The sequence below is a fragment of the Crocodylus siamensis genome, chromosome 3 (assembly GCF_052110815.1).
Source record: "Crocodylus siamensis isolate JL-2025a chromosome 3, ASM5211081v1, whole genome shotgun sequence".
NCBI lineage: Eukaryota > Metazoa > Chordata > Crocodylia > Crocodylidae > Crocodylus > Crocodylus siamensis.
In genome coordinates this window covers 155943419-155957607 of record NC_143397.1, presented here as the reverse complement: position 1 = coordinate 155957607, position 14189 = coordinate 155943419, and positions in this window count along the sequence as shown.

The window sequence follows — 14189 nt, the reverse complement described above, 5'->3', positions numbered from 1 at the left end:
ATAGCCTGGAATGCTAAAAGCACCCAGCCAGGGAGACCCAAAATTAATATCTCGGTGGGCTTTCCAGGCTTTTCTGTCTGCTTGGATACAGATGACAGGTCCAGGGCAGAATCAGGGCCCATTAGCTGGCACCCCAAGGGATCTTCTCCCCTCTCCCCACAATACCCTCTCCTTCTCTAAGTTGTCAGGCTGTCAGGCTGTCAGAGAGAAGACTCAGAGAGGGTCTACTGTCCCTCAAGCCTGCCAGTTTCCCCTCTAGTAGCCATTGGGATCCTTACCCCTTTGGCACCAGCTGCCAGATCCAGTGCAAGTCTTTGCCCTTCAGCAGGTCTCCGTTCTTTCAGCTAGGGTCTCTGGAGGTGAGCTTGTCAGTACACATCTTGGGGTGTAGGTCCAGGGTCTTTAGACCTTGTAGAGGCAAGGATAGGTTGTGTCCACATGGGGAGAGAAGGATCAGGAGTCCCAGGTCCCAGTGGACAGAGGATGTCCACAGTTTGAGACTGGGAGGAGGTGGTGCTGATCTGCCAGACCCCATCTCCTACTGTCCAACACCTTCATGGAATCAGCCCCACTGGGTCCTAAGACCCCAGTCCTGCACCCCACACAGATACAGCCCAGTGGTCCAGATAGGGTCAATGGGAAGAGGGAGGAGGCCCAGAAACAGGGGAAGTGGGGAAGAGGGAGGCTGGGGAGGGACAGGAACACAGGGAGAAGGAAGGGGGTTGCAGGAAAGGGAGTTGGGATCAGGGGAGGGCTGCACTATGTCCATGTGTGGGGCGGGATGGTGATCTCTGGGGACTGTGGGGATGGGCTGAGCCATGCCCAGGGGGTGGTGAGAGAGCTCAGGAATGGCAAGAGAGGCTGGGCTGTGTCTGGGCCAGGAAGGAGGCAGAGCTCTCTGCAGACTGCAGAGACATGGGTAGGCTGGGCCATGTCAGATGGCAGGGTGAGACTTAAGGGGCTCTGGACAGCAGGGGTTGGGGTGGGGGCAGTCCCATGGTCCTCTGTTGGCTGGTGGCTTTGTCCCACCAGCTCCAGGTGTGACAACCCAGCCCTTCCCCACAGCCCAGAAGCTGTGGATCTGTCACACCTGGAGCTGGTGGGACAAAGCCACCAGCCAACAGAGGACCATGGGACTGTCTATCAGCTGTCAGGGGGAGGTACTTTCTGTCACTCAGGCTGCAGCAGTAGAGCATATTTCAAGTCACCAAGGTTCTCCCTGGAAGGGAGGTGGAACAGGAGCAGGACAAGCTAGGACGCTGGAGGGCCCCTTTGCCCAAGATCATACAGGGTTGTATGCAAGCATCCATTCCAGTGCTTAATAGGCAATTCAACCTTGTTCTACATAGTGATTTCTACCTCATCCTCAGCCATTTTTAAATAGTTGAATACTTATTCACAGAGCATTTCAACTAGTGGAACTGTGATTCCACTGGGTAAAATGTACTGTTTGTACATTAACATAGAACAATAAAAGGGTAGGGGGGAACAAACCCCCAAATTATAGCAGCTGTAAACATATTTTACTATGAAGTGCTATTGATTTGGGCTTGAAACATTTTAATGACCTACTGAAACATAGGCAATGTGCAGGGAAATACAAACAGGTTTTAGGATATTATCAAATAAAACGTTTATAAAACTGCATTGTGATGCATATATTCAGATCTAATTTACTTTGCTTTTAATGTAAATGTGCTTTGACACATTCACTATGAGAGAACAGTGATAACTAGTGCACATATATAAAATTATTAGATCCCGAAGTTAACTCTTCCCACACAGTATCATCTGTCTTTGCAGTTTTTTTCTATAAGGGATTAAATGGGACTAAATAGGATGCATTCATTCATACAAGCTGCATGATCTTTTGGTGTATAAATCCTAAGGCCAAATTTTCAAGTCTAAGTAACCAAAGTTATAAAATGAGTTGGACTGAAAAGGTTGGCCTTACCATTTGCCTCCTAATTTTGCTACCTGCCAAAATAATAAAATACAATGTAGTAGAAGCAATATATTTCCCATAAAACACACATACACCTAAAACCTGAAACAACTTATATAAGAGAACAGGCATACAAAATTGCCTGAATACCATCGCAATGTATCTGAAGCATATTAGCATAGCCATGTACTCCATAAAGTGTCTGCCCGTCTTTCAGATATTATATTTAGAAGTTATTAGAGGCGGCTAATCAGAAAGAGGGACATTTCCCTTTACTGTGATAAATACTAGTTCTGGAACTTTTTGTAGCATTTCTGTATCAAAAATCTGTATAAAAAATCTGTGTAATTCACTAATCTGTTTCTCTTAGCCTAGAAAAGACTAATGCCACAGCTAAACCATTCAGGTTGACAGCATTATCTTGCAGACATACAAAATAACAACTAAATAAAGCCAGCCTTCTGACAGAAGCCTTTCCATGACCTACTTTTTTCCTACACCCTCTTCCCCCAACCACCCACATCCACACCTGCTCCAGAGCCAACATTAAAAACTTACCTCTTAGTCCTCTATAGGGATCACCTGATCCCCTCTCATCTGGATCTGATAATTTTACAGAGGTGACTAGTCCAACTGCATCTTATAACTGAACAGAATTGACTGGCCTAATGCCACTGGTCACTAAAGAGGATATGAAGGGATCGTCATTCCTTCTAGTTCACTTTTGAATTAGGTTCTCTAGTGTACTAGAATTTAGCCCATCAACAAATATTTGCATAAGAGACTTTAAGAGTATTATATGCTAAGTGTCAAGATAGCGTCTCTGATTTACATGTTACTGTATTCTGTCAGAAAAACTGAGCAGCTTGTTCATACAGTCAAATATTATCACCTAGAAAATGTAAAGCTATTCTGTATATTTTCTTCCATGCTCCCATAAAAATGCTGTAATTTCCTCTTTTGGTATTTATTGTAGGCTTAAAATATCACTGGACAATATATGCCCCTGTTACCAATATCTCACACAGTATCTAAGTTTCACCGTTAGATACAGGAACCACCTCTTCCACCACTATCAATCAGCATATCAGGCATGAAAATTCAGTTTGACTAAGGCAGATTGAAGTTTCATTGAAGCAGATTCAATTTTATGTTTTTGTTCTAAAAGGCTGTTTAGCTGTAAGAGAGAAAACCAAAATTCACCTATTAAAGATACCACTTCAAAATGAACCATTCAAGACAGATGTAATTTGTTCATTTAGGATGTTTCACCAATGAAAACATTGAGATTAAGCATCCCATTTCCTCTGTCCTTGACTCATACTGTATGAGCCAGATAACAGGCTTCACAACAGCCAGCTGAACTTCTTGCTTTCACATCATACATTTCCAAGGCCATGGCAGCTTGGAATCATTTTATAGAATTAAATTGACTGAATATAGTTGGGTGGAAGTAGTCATCATCAGGGATCCTGGTTTTTCTGTTGACAAATTGCAGAAGCTCTGATTAAAAACCTCAAAATCCTTGTGTTTCTTTGATTAAAATGAAATTACATGGTATATATAGGTATCAGTTCAACCCAATATTTTATTGATACATTTACAATTCTGCAGCAATTTGGTAGCCTACCAGTGCCTCAATCACTATAATAATAATTTTTAAAAATCCTATAAATTTTGGTGTTTAATTTTGGGTTTTTTTATCATGGAAAATCAGAGCTCCCTCTGCCATTTCACTCACCAGAATATGGGTCCAGCTGCAGCTGTCTCCCTGCACTGCTTTGTGGCACTGAGCAGCCCTGATATGCTGGTGCCCTGCCCCTGCCATTGCCCCTCACTCCCAAGCCAGAACCCTCCAGCCCTAGTGGTGCCCCTCTCTCCCAACCCATTGTTCCCCCAGCTCTGCTGGTACCCCTCAATCTCAACCCACAGCCACTGCCCCTCCTCCCTGATTGGCCAAGAGGTCTGCCCCTCTCTGCTGATTGGGGGAGAGGCACAGGCCTCCATGACAGGTAGCTCTCAGCCAATCCACAGCGAACAGTGGGGGCAGAAGTCATTTTGGCTGTTCCCTTGTGTGCTGCCTCTTTCCCCCCCCATCCCTTTTTTCCTCCTGGCAGGCTGGGGAGCCAGCATTTTATTTTTAGTAAGTTTTTTTTTTCTGCAGATTTTCATGGACATTGCCTGATTTTGCAATTTCCATAGAATGCTGGGTTCACAAGCCCCCAGACAGGTGATCATCCAACTTCCTCTTGAATTTGCCCAAAGTAGGGGAGAGGACCACTTCCCTGGGAAGCTGGTTCCAGATTTTGGCCACCCTAACTGTAAAATATTGCCTTCTGATCTCTAACCTAAACCTGTTCCCCATCAGCTTATTACCATTATTCCTTGTCACCCCAGGTGGTGCTGGGGAGAAAAGGGCTCTACCTATTTGCTGTTGATCTCCCCTAATGAGTTTGTAGGCAGCCACCAGGTCTCCCCTCAGCCTCCTCTTGCTGAGGCTGAACAGGTTCAGGTCCCTCAGTCTCCCCTTATAGGGCATGTCCTGCTGCCCTCTCATCAAGCGGGCGGGCCTCCTCTGAACCCTCTCTAGGTTGGCCACATCCCTTTTGAAGTGCCTCACCCAGTACTGGACACAGTACTCCAACTGCAGCCTGACCAAAGTCACATAGAGGGGAAGTATTACCTCTCTGGATCGGCTTGAGATGCATCTTTGGATGCATGACAAGGTATGGCTGACCTTGATGGCTGCAGTCTGGCATTGGTGGCTCATGTTCTTCTTGGAGTCAATAATGACTCCAAGATCTCTTTCTGCCTCTGTGCTTTCAAGAGGGGGAGCCTGTATGTATGCTGTGGCTTCCTTCTCCCAAGGTGCAGCACCCTGCATTTGTCTACGTTGAACCCCATCCTATTCTCATCTGCCCACTTTTGTAGTCTGTCCAAATCTATTTGCAGCCTCTCTCTCCCTTCAGGTGTGTCCACCTTGCCCCATATCTTAGTGTCATCAGCAAACTTGGACAGCGTGCTTTCTACCCCCTCATCCAAGTCGCTGATGAAAATGTTAAACAGTGTGGGCCCGAGGACCGAGCCCTGGGGTACTCCACTGCTCACATCTCACCAGGTTGAGTACAACACATCCACCACAACTCTCTGGGTGTGCCCCATCAGCCAATTTTTTACCCAACCAACTGTGTAGACATCAATGCCACAGTCACTTAATGGGATGGGGTGAGAGACAGTTTCAAAGGCCTTCTTAAAGTCTAGAAATACTACATCCAAGGTGACACCATCATCCAAGGATTTAGTCACTTTGTCATAAAAGGCAACCAGGTTGATCAGGCAGGACCTGCTTTTGATGAACCCATGCTGATTGCCCCTGACCATGATCTCCCCTGATGGCCCCCCCACAGATGTGCTCCTTGATGATTCTCTCCAAGATCTTCCCGAGCACCAAGGTTACAGGCCTATAGTTACCTGGGTCCTCCCTCCTCCCTTTCTTGAAAATTGGGACCACATCAGCCAGTTTCCAATCCCCCAGCACCTGGCCAGATGCCCACAAATGCTCATACAGCCAGGCCAAGGGCTCCATGATGACCCCTGCCAGTTCCATCAACACCCTTGGGTGGAGGGCATCTGGACCTACAGATTTAAAAATGTCTAGCCCTACCAGAAGATCCCTAACTACATCTGCACTGACTGAAGGCCTGACTGGCTATCCCCAAGATTGTCCCTACCTCTGGTAACTGGGATGTCCCGGTCTCTGTTCAAGAAAACAGAGGCAAAGACACTGTTAAAAATATCCAGGTTCTCTAGTTGCAGGGAGAGCAGCAGATGTGATATACTTTAATAAGGCTTTTCACACTGTCTCTTATTCTCTCATGATATTCTTATTAATAATCTATGGAAATATAAACTATATTAAAGTACTTTAAGGTGGATACATAATTGGTTGGATCATGATTCTCAATGAGCAGTCTTCCATGGCTCAATGTATCTTTGGGAAGAAGTATAAAGTGGGGTTCCACAAGAATCTATTCTGGGTCTGGCATTGTTTATATCTTTGTTAATCATGTGGATGATGGGACTGAATGAACAGTTAGCAAATTTATAGCGGTCATCAACTTGGGTGAACCTGCAGACAATTAGGAAGGCAGGCTAGGATCCAGAATGACCTGGATAGACTGGAAAGTCAGATGAGATTCAATAAGAGCAATGCTAAGTCCTGCACTTTGACTGAAATAATTGCATGGACAAATGCAGCCTGGGAATGACTGGCTAGGATGCAGTACTGCAAAGAAGGATCTGCGGGTTACAGTACCATAAACTGAAAGTGAATATGACCAACCAACACTGTGTTCTTGTTGCCAAAAAACAAAGAAAAAGGTAACTGCATACTGAATTGTCTCAACAGAAATGTCATTTGAAAATCAAGGGGAAATTATTCTTCAGTCTATTTGGCTCTGGTGAAGCCTTACATGGAGTCGTGTGTCCAGCTTTGGGCCTCACACTTCAAAAAGGATGTAGGCAGTTTGGAAAGGATTCCAACACAGAGCAGCAAACATGATTATGGGCCTGGGAGACAAGACTTATGAAGAATACCTGAAGAGACTAGAGTTACTTTGTCTGGAGAAGAGAAGAGTGAAGGATAATTTAATAACAGTCTTCAAATACCTGAAAGGTGGTTATGGAGAAGATGGAGATAAGCTCTTCTCTGTGGCCATAGGGTGCAGGACTATGAGCAATGTCTGCAAGCTTCTGCAAAGGAAATGTAAGTTGGTGAACAGGAGGAACTGTGATTATGAGATTAGTCAAGCACTGAACAGGCTACCTAGAGAAGTTGTGTAATTTGCATCCTTGGAAACTGTCAAGAGCACGTTGGACAGACACTTGGTTGGGACAGTTCAGTTGGGAATGCTCCTATCTTGAGCAGGGTGCTGGAGGTCTCCCTTTGAGGTCTCCTCCAGTTCTACTTTCCTATGATCCTATAAGGAGGGAATATAGTTAAGAGTTAGTATCTGTTGCAGATAAAAGGTTTGAAATGACTTAGCTAAAATTACAGGGTGTCACATAATGCAGAAGCACTGTTGGTAGAAAAATAGAACTCCTGGATCCTTTTGTAGTCTCTGCCTTTCTCTGACATGACTCAAGTGACCTGGATTTATTTTATACAAATATGCATGCATGAGTGCATGCATGCGCGTGCATGTGTGTGTAATAATTGTAACCCACAGTTACTGGGACATTAGTTACCATCAGAAAAGAACTTTGAAGTCTTGGTCTAATTTCAGTGGGACGGATTCTGCATCATTACACATAATTATAGCTCCACTAAAGTTGATCACCTACACTGACTTAGCTGAGAACTAGGTTCCCATAGAGGGTTTCCACACAGTCAGGGACCTAGTGATCTGCAAAATCTAGAGAGGTCTAGATAACTAGCAGGATTTCTCTTTGTCTATGTTCTCAGCTCTGCAGTTGAGACTGTGATACCCTGAACTCCAGCTCAAGCCAACAACCCCTGGTGTGCCGTGCTGGGTCTGAAGATCTAGGGGTCTATCAAGGCTTTTGGAGTTTCCAGCTCAATTTAGTTGAAAAATTCTAAATTAGTTTTCCTCGAGATTTTTCCTTTTGTGGGAAACTACAGAAAAGGTGTGTTTTGGGTTCAAAACATGAGGAAAACTTGTTGCAGAGCTTTGCAGTTTTCCATGGAATACAGATGCCTTCTGTTCGCTTACTTCACAATTTACTACATCTCTTCAATGTTCCTTTCTTCGTTTTTTATGTTGCTAATTTTCACAGCCCTATGGCATTGTATAATGCTACTGAATGGATGGCAAAGCATTTAAAACAGAGGGATGACAATTCATTCCCTTTTAGTTGAAGCTCTTGCCTAGGACCAGGACCTTGTTTAGATTTTGCTGTAACTATGAGGAATTAACATGTGTGTTGCCATGTGTTAAACTTTTGAAATTAGTGAAGAGCATTGGCTGTCAGAATAATCACTGAGAAATGGTAGGAAATAAAAGCAAGCACAGTTCAAAATTTCTTTAATGAAGGTGGTGCACATTTTTCTACCAATTGTGTTCCTGTATTTGTGCATCTGACTCCTTTGAAACTCTGAGAAGTGAACTCATACCTTTTGTTTACAAAAATACTAGAAAACTATTTTTCTATTTGATCAGTTTCAATGTTTACTACTATGTTCTAATAAATGGAATCTAAATCAATCATCCCTTACAGAATCTGTACTAATAATAAGCAATACAATATTCTTCCTTTCCTGAAATACCACTCAGTGTATGAGTCAAAGGTAAGAAGATCCAAATTCTCTCTCCATTACCTCCATGAAGTTCAAGGCAACCTTGGGAGCAGCATGGTGATAACTGTCAATTCCTATGTGCTTGTGGATTTATTATTAATTATAAGCTTTATTGTGAAAGTTGGAATACAGTAACTGGGACTGGATTTCATGCTGAAGCGAAATCTCTCCCCAGCCTGCCATACAACTAGGTAAACCATGGCATCCTTGCATTCATATATTTTAATTGCTATAATAAACCATTCTTTGTAATCTATACGGATACAGAATAGCTTTTACTTGGGGAGACTCTTATTCTGTCTGAACCCCCTAAAGATGAGGCAATTTATGGCTGTTTATTCCGTTTTCTGGGATGGTTCTTTGTGACATTCATCTAAGCAGATATGCCCTGCTACTAGAAAAAAATTTGTTGAAGTACTTTCTGTTTCAGAGTTCATACTGAGAAACCATCCTGCTTATTGGAGACAGAATGGGGGGAAATCCACACGTACAAACATGAACCCATTCTGGTCCTTTTCAGGTGAGAGAGCTTTCTGACTTTGTGTTGGATCCAGGGAAAACATGGTTTTCATCACAACCCAGGGAATGGATCGTGAAGTCACAGATATTCAGTAATACAGTTGTTGTGGCATTGTACTGAAACGTTTCTGTAATGATCCTAACAGTAACACAAGTGTTCTGGTGAAATTTCATTAATGGCTATTTACAAACAATTATTTGGGGAAAGTCTGTTCTTATTACCTACTGTATCCCATATAGTAGTTATGATACATTGTTGAATGGCAATAATTAAGGTAGATTCAGTAAGACATAGTAACTATGCTATTGCTTTTGGATCTTTAATATACATTTGCCACAGCTCTAGCTTGTTCATACCTACATCATCTAAGTCACCCTCCTGAGAAAAGTATCTGATTTTACCTGTGGTACTTGACCTACTTTTCTACACCCTTAGAGGTAATGCAAATAAACCTTTTTAAATGATCCAAATTACAAATAAATGAGAACCCCTGTTTAAAGACAAGAACCTCCTGTAAAGCCATTCTATATCTAAATCCCAGCAGTCCTTTTCAAATGCTAATTTGCATTTTAGTCAAGCAACAGTTTTAATCCCAGCAGTGCCATCTACTGAAGAAATTTCTATAATATGCCTTTTTTGGAAGATATGCTTTAGTTAAACACACAGTAGTGGGCTCAATACAAGGGGAACAGGATCCATTTTTATTATGCAGGAAACTAAGATTAGAAGATAATTCTTGGTCTTAAATTCTACAAATCAATTAATAGGAATGATATTTCATTCTGATAGTTTAAATAGTATGTAAGCACAAACTATATGATACCCTATCCTGCTTCCTTTGTTTTAATGATAAAGTCCCAATGACTTAAATGAGAATAAGACTGGTCCCCAAAACCAAATAAATTGGACCAAATACTAGACAGAAAATTCAAATACAGCTCCCTGTTTGATTAGATATATTATTCCATGTGGCCATGTCTACACAAGATGCTGACTGCACATTAGCTTGTTACTACTGTGCAATAGCTTGTTACTTGTACAGTAGTGTCCCTCAGTATGAACTATGATGTGACATGATTGCACAGTAGTAACAGGCTACTGCACAGTCAGCACCACCAAGGAGCCCATATGGGAATGCTACTGTGCAGTAATGCCAGTTACCATGCAGTCATTTACTACTTGGTTATGCAAGTAGTAAATGACTGAGCAGTAACTGCGCAGTCAGTGTCTTGTGTAGATGTATTGTAAGAAAGATAAATGATATCACACTAATTGAAAGAACCCCTTATTGCCTAAATGAAGCTAAAAATAAATATTATAACAGGAACAAAAGTCTAATTATCTTTGGGTGATACTGTCCCTTGAAGAGCTTATGCCTCATCCCTGTTGTTGACCTGATATATGGGCTGATTTTAGGATATCCCAATTCCCTGATAATTCTGATGGGTTGAACTCTTATGCTGTGGTTGGAGAACAGATTAAGCCATGATGCATTGATCACATTTTTCTATTAAATTTACTGAACCAGATGGCCTAATTATTCCCAACATTTCTCTAATTCCCTCTCGGGGAGACAAGTTGTAATTTCTTTTCTCTGGAAAAAAATAAAACAGCATACCAGTGGTGATGAAGAGTAGAGAAGTGACTTCATGCTACGTTACAGTTAACAGAAATATTCATTATAGGAACAATTCATCCTGTGGATTTTATCACTGTATTAGTTATAAATTACCCATGAACAGATCATGGTTCTAGAAATGTGTTCCGTGTGGACTGTTCATAGTCAGCACGCCTCTGAGTATAAACTATTTGGAATTCTTTGTACAAAGAACCGGACTGGTTATATAAGTCATGTGCTATAATTATTGTTCACAGAAGATGAAAGCTGAGAATAGGGGGAAATTGTTTATGAATATTTCTTTAAAAATCTGCAATTTTGACATTTCTATATGTTTATCAGGGGGAGGACAACAGGGAATAGAGGATGTGCTGTTTACCAGAGCTCCCCAGGGAGTAATTAGCAATAATGGGTGCAAACTAGTGGAGAGTAGATTTATGTTAGACATTAGAAAGACATTTTTTACAGTAAGGGTGACCAGAGTCTGGACTGGGCTTCCAAGAAAGGTGGTGCTATTACCTAACTTGGAGGCCTTCAAGAGGAGGTTTGATAGACACCTGACTGGGGTCATCTGACCTCAGTCATTTTTCCTGCCACGGGCTGAGGGTCAGAAACGATGATCCATTGGGTCCTTTCTGACTCTATAATCTATGAAGCTATGAAATATTTCCACCACTTTTAATACAAAAAGGCACCAAAGAAGATGAAGTTCAATATATTTGACAACAATTTTGTTCCCACTTTTCATCAACACTTTGAAATTCAGAAAATTGCACCTAGTTCTTTTGTTTATTTATGAAAGACATAAGTTCTGTAAATAGAAGCATAAACTGAATAATTTGCTGGAAACACTTAGAACAAGAGTGAAAACCATTTTTCAAGCTGTGTACGCATTTCAAATAATCTGGGAAAATTCTCCCAGACAGAATAGACTTTTGAATGCTGAGCCCCTGAAGACCAGACAGCTTGCAGTTATGATGTCGCAGGGGCCCCTGTGCACCGGTATCAGCATGCTCTGCAGTCTTCCTCAGTCTGCCTGATAACAGAGCAGCAGGAGTGCACAGGGCAGGTCCGACTGGCTGACCAACCCACACTGCCTGCGTCTCCCTGCAGCAAAATGTGGGGATTGTGAAGGGCGGGTATTCTGCTCCCTATTTGTCTGGAGCAGCAGAATCCAGTGAGTGAAACACTATTTCTCGGGGGAGGGGGTGAAGAATCAGGATCAAAGCATGCTGGGATCCTGGAGGACTCTGCTGTGGCTTCTCTCAGAAGAGACTGTGTACAGATGTTCACAGTCTGAAAAGAAATTAACCTTGGAGTGATTTAACCAGTGTTTTTTGCAGGTTATTTTTCTCTTAGAGTGGCCATTTTTGCTCTGGGAGAAAAATTCTGGACATCTGTACACTTGTGGTTTCTCCTAGGACAGCAGTGATTCACTCAGGAGAAACTGAATGTTTGTATATGGCTGAAGTCAAGACAAAGGCCTACTAAGTAAGGCTAGTGTAGTTGAGGCAGACCAGATTCTGTATCTCATAGGACACAAGAGACTGCTACAGCTGTTATCACATCCAGGAGTCTTTGACTCCCCAGTGTGAAAAGCCAGATACTCATTTTGGGTCAAATGGGAGCAAACCTGGAACAAGGCTCAGATTCATGTTCTGGAGCCTTGGCTACTCTACCACCAGGCCTGGCAGGAAGCATTTTAAAGTGACACAGACCAAAAGGGTGAGACTGTCAGCTGCCATATGGACCAAGCAATACCTTTTGACCATGTCACAGCATAGGGCCCAATCCTACAAAGTTCTGGGCCCTCTGATTCCCATCAGCATTGATAAGTGTTGATGTTTGAGTACCCTGTGAATGCAATTAACTCTTGGCAGAATTTAGGCACTTCTGGACAGTGAAGGGAGCCTATGTAGCATGAATATTTATAGAACAAAAAGGAATAAGACACCTGAAGAGAATAAAAGCTAGAAGGATTCTTCCATGTAATGGAAAACTGTGCATTTGTAAGAGAAGCTAAATAATCAGGTGCCACAGAACTGCTCTTCAGAAGTCTGTTTCTGAATGAGTGTGTCCCTTTTTCCATACTGAAAAACTCCATCCCTGCCCCTAAATACGTCATTTCTTGGTATAGAAAGGTGCTTTTCCATATTCCTCATCCTCACTCAGCCTTCCAAACCTCTTCCTCCTCCTCCACGTATTTCTCCTTCTTCTTTATGGCACTTTCATAACTCTTCCTCTTCATCCTGTAATTCCTTATTGTGCACCCCTCCCCAGCAGAGCAATCTGGTTTTTACCAGCTCCTTCTTTTCCTCTTCTCCCTATTGCATTTTTCCCTCTTTCTCCCTGCATCCCTATGAACTCCACTACAGATCCCCATGGCAGTTACAATGTTTGTATGTCTCTTCTACGCCCCCACCAGTTTCATATTTACATTTGTCTTTCTCCTTTATTACCCTCCTCTCCAGATCTTACTCCAAAACTACTCATTCCTAAAATTCTCTCACTCAACAGAAGCATATTCGTGTCTGCTCTCCAATTTCCATCCCACTATTTCATCACCTCTATCTATTCTACTACATAACATTCTTTAACATCCTTTTCTCTCTTGCTTCAACATGACATGATTTCATTTCAGTCTTCCAGCTCTCATTTATTGCTGTCACTTATCTCTTTAAACTGTAATTTCTATTTCATTGTGGTCTTTTCAATCCATGTCCCTCATCCCCCAACCCTAATATCCTTCCTTTTGTCTCCCCAACTTACCTTTAGTGGCATCGCCTTTTTTCCAACTGGATTTTTTTGAGGGTTGAAGAAACTTTTGGCAGCATTTTCTTTCCCATGGAGAATATTTGTAGATCTCCCTTCATTGTTTTCTTTCAAACCTGGGGAAGTGCATAGCTTGAGCCCTGCTGCGCTTAGGTTCCACAAGAGAAAAATCTTAATTTCCCTAAAACCTTGCATCTCCTAGCAGCCTATCCTCATTGCTGCAGTATCAGCTTAATTCCATCAGTGTTAGGAAAGCTACTGTATACCATCTAGAAAACACAGTAATAAAAGTGTTGTTGAACCATCTACATTAGTGCCCCATTGGGGGAAATGAATAAGTGCTACAACAATGGTAGAATCAAAATAAAGTAGACAGCCCAATTGCACTGAAGGAGGAATTGCAGATTATCAGTCTGTCTTCCCAAAACTGATGACAGGAGCTCCAGGAGGCTGTTCACACCGTTCCCCACTTGGCCCTAGGCCTAGCTGTAAATGTTATAGGTGGTGTATGGAGGGTAGATGCAGGAGCAGGTACAGAAGGTGTTCAAAGGTTTTGTCCACTCCTGATGCTTTGCCTAGACAGCAAGGAGAATTAGTGCTGTGAGGAGGAATTGTAATGCTGGTTGCTATATATCCTGAGTAAGGAGCAACCCCTTATCAAGGACTGAAAACTTTGATTGGCTGCACACTCCTTTTGATGGGAGACTAGGGAAAATAGCCACTCAGAAATAAATATGCCAAATAGATAAATATGCCAAATAGTCTTTCCACATACTGCTACCAGAATTTAAAACCACCTGCTTGATAAAACCTATATTTACCAGCAGGTCTGCATTTGGACATAAAGGGAGATAATCATAAGGACAAAAGACAAATGTATAGGGACAAAAAAATAGATCCATCTATATGGTCCATGTGGAGCCCAGTTTTTAAAATAGACAACTTCCTGACTTCTGGGGAAACCCACAAATCAAAATAATTAGTCGGCTTTACGTTCAGTTTTCATCTGCAATGGTCT